This window comes from Chiloscyllium plagiosum, unplaced genomic scaffold, assembly GCF_037043375.1.
Source record: "Chiloscyllium plagiosum isolate Xiang-an unplaced genomic scaffold, Cpla_swu_hap1 HiC_scaffold_13, whole genome shotgun sequence".
In the NCBI taxonomy this organism is placed as follows: domain Eukaryota; kingdom Metazoa; phylum Chordata; class Chondrichthyes; order Orectolobiformes; family Hemiscylliidae; genus Chiloscyllium; species Chiloscyllium plagiosum.
In genome coordinates this window covers 110819523-110836697 of record NW_028270151.1, presented here as the reverse complement: position 1 = coordinate 110836697, position 17175 = coordinate 110819523, and the positions used below count along the sequence as shown (strand labels likewise).

Sequence of the window (17175 nt, the reverse complement as noted above, 5' to 3'; positions counted from 1 at the left end):
TCAGAAGTAACCTACTCAACCTCTCTTCAGAGCTTGCATCTTCCATACCAGGCAACATCTGCGTAAAACTTCTCCGCATCCTCTCCTAAACGTCCACATAATTTTGGTAATTTGGATACCAGAACTGTACAGAGTATTCTAAACCCGGCCGAACCAAACTCCTGTACAATTTTAGCAGGATTTGCCTGCTCTTATACTCAATGCCCTATCCGGTGAAGACAAGAATGCCATATGCCTTCTTGACCACTCTATCCACCTGTGCAGTCACCTTGAGCGTACAAAGAACCTGAACTCCAAGATCTCTCTTCTCATCAAGTTTACCCAAGGCGGTTCCGTTTACTGTATACTTGGCTCTGGAATTAGACTTCCCAAAATCATCACCTCGCATTTTCTTGAATGGAACACCATTTGCCAATTCTCCGCTCAACCCTTCTGTCTATCTATATTTCCCTTCATTCTTTGACAGTCCCCTATGATTTCTGGCTTCTCCTCCAATCTTTGTGTCATCTGCAAATGTAGTGGCGAGATACTGGGTTAGCAACCCTTGGAGATTGGAACATGGCAGTTGTTCATCCCATGCAGCAAGGAACCATGTTTGGAAGATTTTTCCCAGTGAAGTACCACTGTTTCCTGATGTAGATCAATAAATCAAACTTTTTTTATTAGGAGTCATGACTTAGAAGTTTACTAACGATACATAGTTGTGTAGTTGACTATCATGAATAATGTCAGGGACCGCAGGGATTTATCCATCAGGTGGAAAGGAAAAATGGTGAATGGAATTGAATCCAGACCAATGAGTGGTAGTGAATTTGGGGAGTTGTAACAATAACAATGAGCATTCTGAGTGGTGTATAGGAACAAAGAGATCTTGGAGTGGACATTCACAGATCCCTGAAGATTGTTGGACAGGGACATCAGTTGTTCGAGAGATTTTTGGGTATTTTCTATTGTTGACCACAGATTGTGGATGATATTCGATCTTTAGCAACCGCCAGTTTAGGAAACAACTAAAGGAATGAGCACAAGTCTGGTCCATGCAATAATCTACATTTTTAAAAATTGAAAGATGAAAGATAGAGGGCTGAAGTATTAATCTTTGCCCATCAACCTACTTCACCACTCAATGAATTTATCACTGATTCCCCTCCAAGTCATGCTGATATGTGCCTTGGAGGGTAATTTGCAAATGGTGAAGGTTCAGTGCATCTTCAATCTTGTCCTTATAGTCAGTACAATTTTTGAGCTTTGAACGTTCTGTCAACACGGCCTGGATGACTTACTCCAGTGAATCTTCTATGTGGTGAACTCTGCTGCAATTGTGCCTTAGCAGTTAAAGGAATAAATATTCAGGGGTTGAACAATATACCGTAAAGTGACTGCATTGTCGTGGAGGATGCCCAGTTCCTTCAGTGGTATTGAAGCTGCACCCACCTCGGCAAATGGAGAGAGTTTTGTTAAACATCAAATTTGTGCGTTGTGGACGATGTCGGCTTCACGGAGACAAGAGTTGAGTTAATAATCAAAGTCGATCCGCGGACAAGTTTTTGTCGTCAACTTATTTATATGGGTGGTCAGGTTCCATTTCCCCTAAATACTAGCTCCCAGGATGATTACACGGAGTAATTCAGTTACATTGAAGCCATTGAATGTCAATAGAATATGATTAGATTCTCATTTGTCAGAGTTATCTTCGCTGTATTTGGTTCTTCTGTGGGTCAATACGATTCTAATCGCTTTCTGATTTCAAGTTCCAATTCCCATCTGCGCCTGAAATTTCAACCCTTTTCCTCGCCTCTCCACCTGCCTTCATTACATGTAAGGGACAGCGCAGATGTACAAACATGTTGCTAATTCTGTATACAGTAGAACTTCGTGGAATGATTGGTTAGGCTGGGATTATTATCCTTGAAACAAAGGAGGAGGAGGGGAACTTTATAATCACATAATAACAATTATAAACGTTCAATATTCGTGGGATCTTGACAGGGTAGATACGGGCAGGTGGCTTGCCCTGTGCTCTGAGGAGAGCACCAATAGACATAATCTCAGAATTAGATATTGCCCATTTAATTCAGAAATGAGGAGTAATTTATTTGCTCAGGGGTCAAAGAATCTGTGGCATTTTCCAGTAACCGCTGTTGAGACTGTGTGGTTGGGTATATTCAAACTGTGCCAGAAAGTTAATCAGAAAGATGATGAAACTTTGTCGAGCTAAGTGAGCAGAATTGAATTCAAGATTATCAGATTAACTATGTTAAAAATCACACACACCAGGTTATAGTCCAACAGGTTTAAATGGAAGCACACTAACTTTCGGAGCGACGCTTGTTCATCAAGTGATACTCAGGTGACTATCACCTGATCAAGGAGCATCGCTCCGAAAGCTAGTGTGCTTCCAATTAAACCTGTTGGACTATAACCTGGTGTTCTGTGATTTTTAACTTTGTACACCCCAGTCCAACACCGGCATTTCCAAATCAGATCATCCATGAGTTTGTTGAATAGTTGAGCAGACTACTTGGGCTGAATAGCATACTTCCACTTGGTTTAACATTTGGTCCAACGCCTTATTTTATTCATAAGTTCAGAATTGTGAGGGGATGGGATGAAGTGACAGAAAAAGTTTATTAAACAGATCAGACAGATGAGGAACAAGGCTCATAAACTCAGCAAGAAGAAATGTGCTGTGACCTGGGAGCAACAAATGACACTGGGCTCAGCACAGGTGGCTGTGTACAGAAGCTGTGGTTGCTGAAGGAAGTTGCTAGATCTTATACAGTTGGCAAGTCAGTGAACACGCTGGATGATGGATCGTTGTATAATTCTCACACAGCAGAAATTTGTGAAAGAATGAAAGGTTCGTCTCATTGGAGAGGTTTTCTGCAGTGCCAATTCCGAGTGACTGTTTGAAATACTATTCAGATCATTGTGTGAAGTATTAGGTTAAAATACTCATGAACAACCCCACTGGATAAACCTGTGTTTCCGATCGCTTGTTATTTTTTTCTCATTCTTTCGATGTAAATTTATAGAAAGACAAGATTGAATGTAAGGCGGAAAGAAAAATGCGTTCTTTCTCATTACACCAATTTAATCTACAATTGAATAGAATGACTGCTCTCATTCTTCATTTCAACTTTAATGTGGTGTCGATTATTTTTGAATCTCCCGTGCAGTAAAGGGCAAGAACAAGATTCTCGATCCAGTGTATACCAGAATGTGATGTGCAAAGAAAAACCGCTATAGCGGTGGGTAAAGTTAGCAACCAGAGTGTGACTCGAACCCGTGAATGTGGAGCACAGCGATATAATAACCCACCACCATAATCGCTCGGTCTCTTCAGCACATTTTGTAGTGGGGTGACATGTGACCTCATCAGGTTACACGTGGTGAAAGTCATGGATGAGAAAGTTCCAGAGCGGAATCGAATCCACACCATTGTGTTTCTGCTTTTGGTAGAATTATAATAACAGCAAATTCCAATAAATAGCCATGCTGGTCCGAATGAATAGCTGTTACTAATACATTCTGAGTCAGAACTAAGTCAGAATGAAACAGGACAAGAATTTTCCGTCATATTTACACCTACATTTGACTCATAACTTTTTTCAGTCACTTTCTCTCTCACGTGAAAAAGCAGTCATGGTGAGTGAACTAAAGGCGATGTTGTCACTCAATGGCCTTTCTCATATGGCTGAACCTGAATTGGATTAAATCGCAAGAAATGCTGATTTGTTTGTTTCATTTTAATTTTGCTGAAACCAAACAATGTTCATTGTAATAATCAGAAGTGAATTAGATATATCTCATTGGAACGATTAATGTTGTATTCAAATTTGCTCTGACTTTATTTCAGCTTAAGGAAAATACTGCTTAGAAAAACAGAGGGTTAAAGTGCAAAAGAAAACCTACCAATTTTGTTGCTCGTTGCTTTAGCAGATTTCACTGAGTATTAAATGGACCAAACATCATGGTGTTTGTTCTCACATCCTTAACGCATGTGATGAAAGCAGGAAGTCGATCTCCAAGCAACTGGTCACTTCCTATTAATTATGTAATATCTTCCCTTCACAATAAATAAAAATCCACTCAGTTCCATTTACAATGCTTTAGGTGGAAAATTATGCCAAATCTTTCAAAATGCAGAGTTTTGGAACAGAATCTTATTCAGCTGCACACATTAAATAAATTTCTTTACATTTAAAGTCAACCAACTTAGACATTGTTTCCCTGCAACTTCCGACCGACTTCACCCCACCTCTGCACCTTTACCTAGCCACACGCTGTCGCTCTCCTTGTGAAATTTATTCCTTGTATGTCACCAAATGTGCCTTTCCAAATATTTTGAAAAACAGATTCTCGGAGTGACTGCGATTCTGTTCTCATCATTACTTTGTCCTTCAAAGAGTTTATCAAAGGTACTGAATGCCTGACATCTAGATGTTTACTTACTTGAAAGAGGGAATTTTCCACCTATTTACTCTGACCAAACATTTCATAACCTGAAAGAAACCCATTAAGTCTTCCTTGGTTCAGGGATAACTGTTCTCAATTTTCCAAGAAGACAAGTGAATAAAATCTCATCCTCAGTACACCCCCAACAGCATCTTCTCTAATGGCTTTATACCGCAGTAAACACCGTCATTATCATTTCATAGAATAACAGAATCATACAGTGCAGAAAGAGCATTTCAGTCAATCGAGCTGGTGTTGACTCTCTGAAGAGCATCTCACCCAGACCTAGCTCCCCTCCCTATTTCCTTATATTTCACCTGAAGAAGGGGAACCCCCACCCCCCCATGATATGAAATAAACCTGTAGGAGTATAACCAGACGTCCTGTCACTTCTGACCTTATTCCCGCGTTACCCATGGCTCATTCTCCTAACTTACTTAATTCACTCACTGGACAGGAGAGGGCAATTTAACTTTGCCAATCAACCTAACCCTCCCTCTGAACAGTAGTGCGAATTACTGAGACAATGTTCCATCATACTGAGCAAATGCTGTATCATTTTTTAATGGTTATATACCCTGGTGAAACTCATCAAAACAAATGTATCGAAACGCTACTCTGTCCTTTACAATTTAATTCGTGCTGTGGGAAATGTTTCTGTACTCATATTTGAATGCGTTTATGTTGTTTCTTCTTAAGCTTCCTGCTTCTAGTAATCACATCAATCCGGAACAAGTCTGTCAAATGCTTTTCATTCCAACACAGTCACATTTGCAGAAGTCACGTGTTTGCACTTTCACTGACACTCCGCCAACCTGAGAGCTGCAGTCCTTCCCCACCTTTATTCAGGCAGCAATGTCCTTCGTGTGATATGCCCCATCGAGAATGGAAGGACAGGTATCAATACCCGCACTTGGGAATGGAACGACATTTTTAAAACGTTTACACTGTCCCCAGCGGAAAATTGAGCCCCGTGACAGGCGGGGCCACTAACCATTATACTACCAAGGACAAGAGTGTCAAATGAGGCCCTTCAATCAAATGTGGCCACACTTGTCAAAAACAACTGCCTCATGAACTGAATCCCATTTCGGAATGCTTACCCCATAGCCGTATATGTCTTGGCATCAAAAGTTCACATTTGCATATTTATTCAGGTTATAAGCTTTTCTGCCACTCTGAAAAACGCAGACAGTATATTCCAAGTTCCAACCACCCACTGGCTGATAAAGTTTTTTGCGCACATCTTCTCAAAGCTTTCTGTCTTTCTCCATAAGTCTCTGGCCCCTGCTGATCGATCCCTCCATCAATGGGAAACTCGTTCAATCAAACCTGTCCATACCCTAACTCAATCATGTCTTGTCTACATCTCCTTTGCACTGCGACAAACACTCCACTCTGCCCTGACTTTCTTCACAACTGAACCTCTTCAGCCCAAACAGTATTCTGCTAAATATCTCCTGCAATTTTCTCGGAGTGATCACATCCTTGCTATAACGTGACTTGCAAAACTGCACACAACACTCTTGCTTGAGCCTAATGAGCATTTGTTTTAACATTTCTGCATTAGTATGAGGACGAGTCTGGTTAAGCAGAATTTATTACTTATTCCGAATTGCCCAGAGGGCAATTCAGACTCAACCATATTGCTCTGAGTCTGAAGTCACATGCAGCCCAGACCAAGTAAGGATAGAAAATTCCATCCTGAAAGGACATCAGTGAAACAGATTTTGTTTTCAACAATTGTCAATGGATCTATAGTAATCATTAGATTCTTACTTGTAAATATTTTCAGAATCCAAATTTGACAATCATGGCATGGTGGGTTTCGAGCCCGAATACCCAGAATACCTCGGTCTCTGGATTATCAGTCCTATGAAATTATCACAAGACCAACGCAGAAAGCCATAAAAGCTGATCTTTTCCAATAAAATGTCTTTTCACCAAAACTGCCCTGGGTATTTTCCATGAGCCTGACGCTCCAATTGTCTCTGACCTATGTCAGTAAAAGCTGCTACATGGGGATTGATTTCACAACCGCGGTATCCAAATGGATCGACTTGTTTGAAGGTCCCGATGGTGGGATTGGGCCACGTTCACCCAACAGCCATGATCGCAGCAGCAGCACAGACAGAACAGTATGAATGTGAAAGAGAGTGGTAGATTATGCATTGCCTCGGAGAAATGGGGGGGGGGGGGGGGGGGAGGGACGGAAAGGAGGTTTAATGATCGTGGGAAGGAGAGAAATCTCCAACAACGGGTGTGTTTGAATCCTGATATATGAAACGCAGAGATGTAAGAGAGCGGAATTTGAAGGTAAAACAATTAATTTCTTAGCATTAGTCAGAAAAAGGAAAACGGAGAGAACACTTAGTGCCGTGATTTGGTTTCAAATCGAGGTTGCTGTGGTCACAATGCAAAATATCGACAACCACGATCACAGTTACCACAGAACAGGATGCTTGCAAGCAGCAATAAGTATACTAGCAGAGGGAATGTTCGGAAGAACAGCAAATGTACAATATCAGTACTCAGTGACATGTCGGAACTGAGAATGAGCTGAATCTTTCAGTTCGATGTCCTCAGAGGCTGTGGAGATCCCTTGAATGAGAATGTTGAAAAATGAGATTGATCAATTTCGACAAAACATCAAAGACTCGGGGGCCAGTACAGGATATTATTGAAATGTATGTTTCAATAGCATTTTAGCTTAACATCGGCTCAGCCGCCCAGATCCAACTGGAAATGGGGATGGGAATGAGTGTGCAGAGTTACTCTCTGGCTCCAGTGACGCAATAGATGAGCGTCCTGTCCTTCTGTGATGGTAGAGAGGCGCAAGAAATTCCTCGGTTGAGTGTGCTCCTTCTCAAGGGAATGGTTGTCCCCGTTTATACTATTATAGCGATTTACAGTGCATCTTTCTAAGATAGCTGAGTGGCATAAGTGGAGCGTGTTGAGCCCTTAACTTTGCAGTGGTGGGTTTGAAAGATGATTTTGCTCTTTGGATTTGTGTTTCCGACACTGGCGGTAGCAGCTACATTTGCTCGCATCAGCTCAGTATCAGTTTCTTCCACACAGTCAAGACTTCAACCTGGAGAATGTGGTGATGGGGTGATATTTTAAACTAGTCATCCATGGCGACTGGAACTGGGTGATGTTTAAGTTCGACGAATAAAACCTGAAATGCTAGCCTGACCTCAAGAACAGAGATCATGACTTAAATTTCCTGCAATCCCATTCATTCATGTCCTTATGCAGGGGATTCTACCATCTTCACCCAGTCTGCCTACGAGAGACTCCAGGACCAGAAAAAAACATGAGATGACCCTTAATTCAGGAATCCCCACCGTGTGGGGAAGCAGGCTAGTCGGCCCTTCCAATCCACACATCCACCCGAAGCGCATCCCACCAGACCCCGTGGTATCCCCTATCCCATAAGCAAGCATCTCCCACTGTTGATCCCTGTAACTGGCACATCTTTGGTCAGAGGGAGAAATAAAACTACAAACACGCAGAGAATGTGCAGACTGCCCACAGACAGACACCCGAGGCTGGGATCACATCCGTGTTTGTGGTGTAGCCAGACAGCAATGAACGAGGGGCGAAGAATAAATGTTGTCCTGACCAGTCATACTCAAACCCTGTGGGTGAATGAGAAAGAATGAAAACACAGAAACAACATGGAAAACGGGATTTGTATCTGTGTGGACACAATGTGAAAGGATCGTTCACCCTGTGTAGAACAAAAAGGAAGCTGATACCACAGAGAAAGCAGGGAAATGTGGGAACTGCTGGAAGGGATTCAATTAACCACAGAAATGGAACCTCATTTAATCAGTAACACTTGGGAGAGGCCGTTCACCAGTCCCGTGTGTGGGAAGGGATCACTGAGCAAAACAACCTCCGGAGACTCCAGCAGGATTACATATCCCATCAGGTGTTCGATTATGCTGTCAATGCTGCTGTTAATCCCAACCAGCTATTTGTTCCATAGCGTCAATCATAGAGTCATACAGCATGATAAAAGGCCAGTCAGTCCAACCAATCCATGCTGAACATACTGCCAAACTAATTTAGTCCCATCTGCCTCTTGCTGTTCCCGCTGAGTGGTTATAATGCCCTTGTAGTTTTATTACTGTGGTGTTAATCCAAAAACCCAGGTAATATTTTGGGGACAAAGGTTTCAGGTCCTGGCACGACAGATGGTGGAGTTTGAATTCAATAAGCACCTGGAATTGAAGAGTCTCGTGATGACCTGAATCAGTTGTGTGGAAACTCCATCTGATTCACTCATGCCAGTTCGGAAAGCAACCTGCCATCGTCATCTGCTCTCTCCCACGAGACTCCAGATGGATAATATCGTGGTTGACTCTTAAATGCCCTCTGGGAAATAACTGACGTAGTAGGCATGAATAAATTTATTTCAAAAATCCCACTTTCCCATTCATGTTTAGAATCAATTGTCCTTTAAATGTTGCAAACGTACCCTCATCCATCACTTCCTCAGCAAGTTAATTGCACACGTAAACAACTTCCCTAAAAAAATGCCTCACATGTCTTTTTTTAAAAAAATCTCTGTCCTTTCATCTTAAACATATGCCCTCTCGTCTTGAAATCCCCCTCCTGGGAAAAGGCAGCTATCAGTAACTCTAAATTGCCTCTCAATAATTCATAAACTTCTGTCAGGTCGCCGCTCAAACCATGAACCTACAGTGAAAACAGTCTCAACTAGGAGAAAATGAGAACTGCAGATGAGAGATCAGAATCGAGAATGTTGTGCTGGGAAAGAACAGCAAGTCAGGCAGCATCTGAGGAGCAGGAGAATCGACGTTTCGGGAAAGAGTCTGGTGAACGACACTTGCGCGAAAAAAAAATGATTCTCCTGTTCCTCGGATTTTGTCTTACCTGATGTGGTTTTCCAGCACCCCAATCTCGAATCTGAAAATAGTCTCAGCCTATCCAGCCTTTCATTATAACTCAAACCTTCCACAGGCAACAAACGTGTATACCTTTTCTGAACCTGCTCCAGCTGAATAATATCAGTCCTACAACTGGGCGACCAGAACTGGACATAATATTCCAGAAGATGCCTCATCAATGTCCTGCAAAACTTCAACATAACATCCCAACTATTATACACAAAGGAATGAGCAATGAAGGGAAGTATGTTAAATACCTTTGAACCATTTTGTCTGTTGTTAATGTAAATTACAAGGAATTATGTACCGGCATCCCGAGCTTCCGTGTTCTCCAACATACGCAAAGCCATACTCTTTTTGTTGTACCAAAATGCAATACCTTCAATTTATATAGAGTGAACTCCATGTTACATTTTTAAGTTCAACGACTCATTGGATTAAGATCCTTTTGAAACTTAGATAATCTTCCCCACTATCTACAATTCTGGTGTCGCCTGCAAAACTACGAAGCATGCCTGCAGTGAGTTCCACTGTTTTCTCATATAGATCAATGATTCATATTTACTTGTAGTGGCCGTCATTTATCAGTGTGCAGATCATACAACAGTTAGTCATGCAATTAATCATGAGGAAGAAAGCCGCAGACTGCAGGGAGATATCAAACAATTGGAAATGAAAATTGTGAAAGTAATTCATTCCAGGGAAGTGGGTGATGGTGAAGGAAAATTAAACTTCAAACCAGCTGCCCACGCTCCAGTTGTGGCACTCAGCTGTCTCAGCAAGATGCACTGTAGATTGCTGTTATTATAAACGGGAACAAATTTTCCCTTCTGCTCCGCCTTTGACCAGAAGCACGTCCAACCTCGGAATTGCTTGCGCCTCTAAACCATCATAGAAATACCGTGCATTCCCCGGTTGCGTCAGTTGAGCCATCGAGCTTGCGACCTCATTCCCATCTCGATTTCAAGTTGGTTCTTCACGACTGCGCCACTCAGTTTCTCTGATTCTGGGGCTGGGAACGGGACGATGTAGTAGTAGTGGTTACTGCCTTGTGTGGGGAAACTCGTGAAGTAGCCGATGTTAAACTGCATTGCTATTGAAGCATGCATTTCAACAAAAGCCTGGTAAAAACAATGACTGCAGATGCTGGAAACCAGATTCTGGATTAGTGGTGCTGGAAGAGCACAGCAGTTCAGGCAGCATCCGAGGAGAAGTAAAATCGACGTTTCGGGCAAAAGCCCTTCATCGGGAATACAGGTAGAGAGCCTGAAGGGTAGAGAGATAAGTGAGAGGAAGGTGGGGGTGGGGAGAAAGTAGCATAGAGTACAATAGTTGAGTGGGGGAGGGGACGAAGGTGATAGGTCGTGGGGGAGGGTGGAGTGGATAGATGGAAAAGAAGATAGGCAGGTAGGACAAGTCAGGGCAAGTTATGGAGACAGTGCGGACCTGGAAGTTTAGAACTGGGGTGAGTTGGGGAAAGGGCAAATGAGGAAGTCCACATTGATGCCCTGGGTTTGAAATGTTCCGAGATGGAAGATGAGGCGATCTTCCTCCAGGCGTTTGGTGGTGAGGGAGCGGCGGTGAAGGAGGACCAGGACCTCCAGCACTTCGGCAGAGTGGGAGGGAGAGTTGAAATGTTGGGCCACAGGGCGGTGTGCTTGATTGGTGCGGTTGTCCCAGAGATGTTCCCTAAAGCGTTCTGCTAGTAGGCGTCCAGTCTCCCCAATGTACAGGAGACCACACTGGGAGCAACGGATACAATAAATGATATTGGTGGATGTGCAGATAACAATATCTGAACTGTCCCCCGGAGTCTTTGATGTTTTGGAGAAATCTATTTATCTCAGCCTTCAGCACATTAATGATGGAATGTGGGCACTGATGTTAAAGGGTCAGCCCATTCTGTGTTCCCACATTTCTGCCACGGTTCGCTAAACCCTGATATCGTGCATTTGGTGTTCTGCCTAACATTTCTTATGATACTGTACTTACTACTGTCGGTTAGCGTGCTTGTCTGTGGGGTGCCGTGATCGTATAATGGTTAGTACTCTGCGTTGTGGCCGCAGTAACCTTGGTTCGAATCCAAGTCACGGCATTAATTGCTCTATGTGTTCCAGTCATTTGTGAAACACAAAGGCAGCAGTTGTTTTAACGTGGTGATTTTCTTCAAGTTGATGTTTTTTTTTCCTTCAAGCTCTGGCCGCTCACATCACGGTGTTTCATATGTCAGAATTCAAATCCACCCGTTCTCAGAGATTTCTTCCCTCCTACGATCACTAACCAAACTTTCCATCCCATACCCCCAGTTCATTAATTTGGAGATGCCGGTGTTGGATTATGGAGTACAAAGTTTAAAATCACCCAACACCAGGTTAACGTCATCCAGGTTTAACTGAAGCACTAGCTTTCGGAGCGCTGCTCTTTCATCATGTGTTTGTGGAGTCATTTCCTATTTCACTAAGGCATTGCAGAATCTAATACAGACTCTCACATTGATAACGATCAGTCTGTGTGGCTGCAGTCACTGTTGCTGAGTGAACGTGCCCCAACCCGACCATCGGGACCTGCAGACCTATTGATCCATTTGGTTACCACTGTTGTGAGATCACTACACATGTAGCAGCTTTTACCGACATAGACCAGATATTATTGGCGGGGGTCAAGCTCAGGAAAATGGCACAGGACAGTATCGGGGAAAAGCGACTTCAATGGATAAGATCACTTTCATTGCTTTTCTGCAATGGCCGAGCGCTATTACCACTAACCACTGAACTGTTAATTCAGACACCAGGCACCCGGGTTTGACTCCCACCATGCTAGGTGATAGAATTGGGATTCAATAAATATCTGGAATTACGAATCTAATAACTCCTATATATCCATGTTCAATTGTTGAAAAAACAAACCATCTGAAGTCCTTTAAGGAATGAAACTGCCATTCTTACCTGCTCAGGCCTCCATGTGACTCCAGACTCACTAAAATATGGTTGAGTCTCAACTGCCCACTGTGTAATTAGGGATAGCAATAAATAGTGCGGAGCCAGCGACGCCCTCATACTGTATCAGAATCGTAAAAAAAAGTTCATTCGGCTCTAGCTGGACTAATGTGTGCAGTTCTGCAATTCAGAATAATGCATGGATGTGATCACACTGGGAATATTGCAGGAGAGATTCACTGGGATATTGTCTGGGCTGAAGAGTTTCAGTTGTGAAGAGAGATTGGACAGACTGGGGTTGTTAATCGCCGAGTAGAGGAGATTGGAGAAGACATGACTGAGATGTACAAAATACTGAGGGATATGGATAGGATAGACTTAAAGAAGCGTTTCTTATTGATGGAGAGTTCGAACCCTGGGGCCAGGAGACTTCGAGAAAAGGCAGAAAGGTTTGAGTAGATTTGCGGAAAGGGTCAGAGAGGCGGAAATCGTTCTAAACTTAAAAAAAATTGAGATGTTAATTTGTGATGCCAAAACATATAAGACTATTGGCTAAACGATGGAAAACTTGATTCAGGTCGTTAAGCAGTTGTGTTGGACAAGTGCGGCAACAACAGGCCTCCTTCGATGTTATTGTCCTTCACAGTATCGTGGTTAGTGTCCCCTCCTGTCACAGGAATTAATTCTCCGCTGGGACATCAAAAATGTTTTAAACCTGTCGCTCTGTTCACCACTGAAGGTTATTAATGCCTGACCTTCCATTCTCGATTGGATATGTCACAGCAAGGACAGTGCTGTCTGAATCAGCTGGGGAAGGACTGCAGCTCCTGGGGAGAGAGAGTGTCAGTGAAAGTGCAAACACGTAACTTCTGCAAACTACACATTATGCTTGTGTTGCAATGAAAACAATTATATAGAGTTGTTCCTCACTGTTATGTTTATTTAAAGCAGGAATCTGAGGAAGAAGACAAAGCAAACCCATTCAGATCTGAGTGCAGAAACATTTCCAGCAGCACTAATGAGGTTGTACAGCGTAGAACCGCGTTTGGATGCATTGAATTCGGGTTGGTGGGCGCAACGTGCTTTCAGTCGGCGGAGTTACCAGTGTATAAAGCCATTACACATGATACAGATAGTGTTCAATGTGATGGTACATTTGCTCAGTGGTTCGCACAGCCGGTAAGTCTGTAGGTTAAGTGGATTTACCATGTTATATTGCGCTGATTTGTCCAGGGAGTGAATTCAGTAAGTTAAGTGAATTAGCCATGGGTAACGCAGTGATAAGGTCAGCAGTCACACAATGCCAGGTTTTATTCCAGCAGGTTTATTTGAAATCACAAGCCAGAGGCCTGCGGGGATAGGGACGGGAGCTAGGTCTGGTTGAGATGCTGTTCAGAGTGTCCCTACAGACTCGATTGGCTGAACTGTTTTTTCTGCATTGTAGAGAATCTGTGATTCTATCAGAGAGGACACTGCCAGCGTTTACTGGGCTGCTAAGATATTGGAGGCGATGCTGACGGCGTTTAGTGGGGATGGAATTTTATTTATTTGTGTTTTGGAAAATTTGAAACTAAACCAGGGAAAACCGAATGGAAGTTTTCCAGTGTATTTGAGTTTTGGAGAGAGTAAATAGCTGGTAAATTCACTCTTTCAAGTTCATACATTTCTGAACGTCAAGATTTCAAAACCATCGATGTAGGACAAAGAAATAATGGGAGCAGAATTTCTCTCATTCAGAGCATCCATTTCCAAAATATTTGGAAAGGCACATTTAGAGACACACAAGGAGAGAGACAGCCTGTGGCCAGGTAAAAGTGTAAAAGTGGGGTGTGGAGGTTGGAAGGTGCGAGGAAACAATGTCTAATTTGGACGACTTTAGATGTAAAGAAATATCGGAAATGTATGCAGCTGAGTAAGATTCAGCAAGACAAAACTCAGAGTTTTGAAAGATTTCGATTAATATTCCACATGAATCATTATAAATGGAAATGAGCATATTTTGTATATTGTCAAGGAAAGATATTCCATAATGAATAGGAAGTGACCCGTCTCTTGGAGATCGATTTTCTGCTTTAATTTCATGCCTTAAAGATGGGAGGTCATTCGCCATGATGTTGGGTTCATTTGATACGCACTGAAATCTGCCAACGTAACTGAGCATCAAAACTGGAATCTTGTTTTGTAGTTTAACCTTCTGCTTTTCTCATCAGTATTTTATTTAAGCTGAAATAAATTCGGAGCAAAATTGAATACAACAATAAGCGTTCCAATCATATAAATCCAATTCACTTCCGATCATTGCAATGAACAGAGTGAAGTTGCATCAAAATTAATAAAATAAAACGAATAAAATTGCATTTCCGGGAATTTTAACCAGTTCAGGTTCAGCCATATGAGAAAGACCATCGAGCTAAAACATCACCTTCACTTCTCTCTCCATATATACTTCTTCACGTGAGAGAGAAACTGTCTGAAGAAATTATGTTTCAAGACTAAATGTGCGTGTGAATGTGACGGGAATTTCATGTTTGCTGGCTCATTCTGAGACAGTTCCGACTCGAAATAAATCAAGGACAAGGTATTCTTTCCAAGGACGGGGTCAATTCCTTGGGTTTTGCTGGTATTATTATTCTGCTGAATACAGAAACATAATAGCGTGGATTCGATTCCGCTCAGGGAATTTCTTATTCCCTAGGTGCACCATACGTCATCTTGACGGGGTCACATGTGAGCGCCTTTGCAATGGGCTGAAGTGGCCCAGAGGTTAAGGCGACGGGTTGCTCTTCCATTGCGCATGTGTGGATTTGAATCCTACTCTGGCTGTTACTTCGATTAAACGCAACTGTGTTTTCCCTTTGTGCCTCGCATCTTTAGTGTACTTTGGGTGGAGAATCTTGATCTTGCCCTTCATTGCACCGGAGATTTGTGATAAATTGATACCACATCAAAGTCGAAACAAGCCAATTTGATTCTGTTGTAAGGTGAATTGGGATAATGAAAAGGAGTGCAAACCTTTCATTCTTCCTTTTATTCCATCTTGACTTTCTATGAATTTACATCGAATGAAAGTGGTAAGGAAAGATCGGGTGCAATAGTTTATCCAGTGGGATTGTGAATTTTAATGTAATACTCCACACAAAGTTCTGATCAATATTTTCAACAGTCAATTGAGTTGGAACCACAGAAAACCTTTCCAATGAAACGAATCTTTCATTCTTTTACAACCTTTTGCTGTGTGAATCTTACCGCGATCCACCATCCAGCATGATCACCAAGTTGGCACCAATTTTAGATTCACCAATTTTCTTTAGCAAACACAAATTCTGCACATGCCCAGTGCCATTTGTTGTCTCCAGGCCACAGCACATTTCTTGTTCATGAACTTATGAGCCTAGATCCTGATCTGTCTGATCAGTGTCAGAAACCTTTTCTATCACTTCATCCCATCCCATCAGAATTCTAAAGGTATCAATAAAATAAGGCGTTAGACCAAATGATGTAGGATTGGAAGTCGACCATTCAGCCCATCGAGTCTGCTCCACCATTCAACGAACTAATAGCTGATCTGATAATCCTAACTCCATTCTCCAGCATTGCCTCGACAAAGCTTCATCGTCGTTCTGGTTAAATTTCTGTCTGGCACAGTTTGAAAATACACAACAACTCAGTCTCAACAACAGTTTCGGCAAGGAGTTCCACCGATTCACTTGCCCCGAGCAAAGAAATTACTCCTCATTTCTGAATTAAATAGGCAATATCTCATTCTGAGTTCTGGTGCTCTCCTCATACCAGAGGGTGAACCACTTGCCCGTAACTACCCTGTCAATATACCATGAATATTGAACGTTTATAAATGTTATTATGTAATTATAGAGCTCCCCTCCGTCTCCTTTATTTCAAGGAGAATAATCCCAGCCTAACCAATAATTCCACGAAGATCCATTTTCTCCAGTGTTGACAACTTGTCCGTAAATCTCTGCTGTCCCCTGCAGCGTCCTACTGGGACGTTGGCAGGTGGAGACATTTATGCGAAGAAGCGGTTGAAATTTCAAGCACAGATGGGAATTGGATCTTGAAATCAGACAGCGAATCAGATTGGTCCACACAAGGACGAAATAGAGTAATGATCACTCTGACAAATGAGAATCTAATCATATCTCATTGACATTCAATAACTTTGCTGTAAACAAATTACCCCGTGTAATCGACCACAGAACTATTATTTCGGGGGAAAAACGTATAGAAACTGGCGACATAAACACTTTGACAACAACAACATGTTCTTGAGACATTTTTTGATTATAAACTCAACTCATTGCTCCTTGAATCCGACATCGTTTTCAAGGCACAAATGAGACGAGGAATATAACTCTCTCCATTTGTCTCGATGGTGCAACTTCAATAACACTTAAGGAACTGTACACCGTCCACGACAATGCAGTCAGTTGAGTGTACCCTCTTCAACACCTGCAAAATTCATTCCCTTCACCGCTAAGGCACAATTGCAGCAGAGTGCACCAACTATAAGATGCACTGGAGTAAGTCATTCGGGCATTTTTCACAGAACCTTAAAAGCTCAACAGCTGTACTGACTATAAGGACAAGGTTGGATGATGCAACGAAACGCAACCATTTTCAAGTTACCCTCCAAGGCCCATAGCACCCTGACTTTGAAAGGAATCAGTGATAAACTCATTTATTAAACGGTCTTGATGGGCAAAGTTGCATACTTCAGCCTTCCATCTTTTATCTTACAATTTTAAGAAAAATGTTGATTTATGCGGTGACCAGACTTGTGCTCAGTCCTTTAGCTGTTCCCTAAACTGGTGGTTGCTAAAGTTCTGCTATCACCCACAGCCTGT

General features: G+C 42.3%; 1 non-coding gene across 1 annotated transcript; it reads left to right on the top strand.

Annotated features, from left to right (window-relative positions):
• The first annotated feature begins 11400 nt into the window (after nucleotides 1-11400).
• trnah-gug (transfer RNA histidin (anticodon GUG)) lies at nucleotides 11401-11472 on the top strand. Its single transcript has one exon. It is a non-coding gene; the product is annotated as a tRNA-His (tRNA).
• Nucleotides 11473-17175: the final 5703 nt, after the last annotated feature.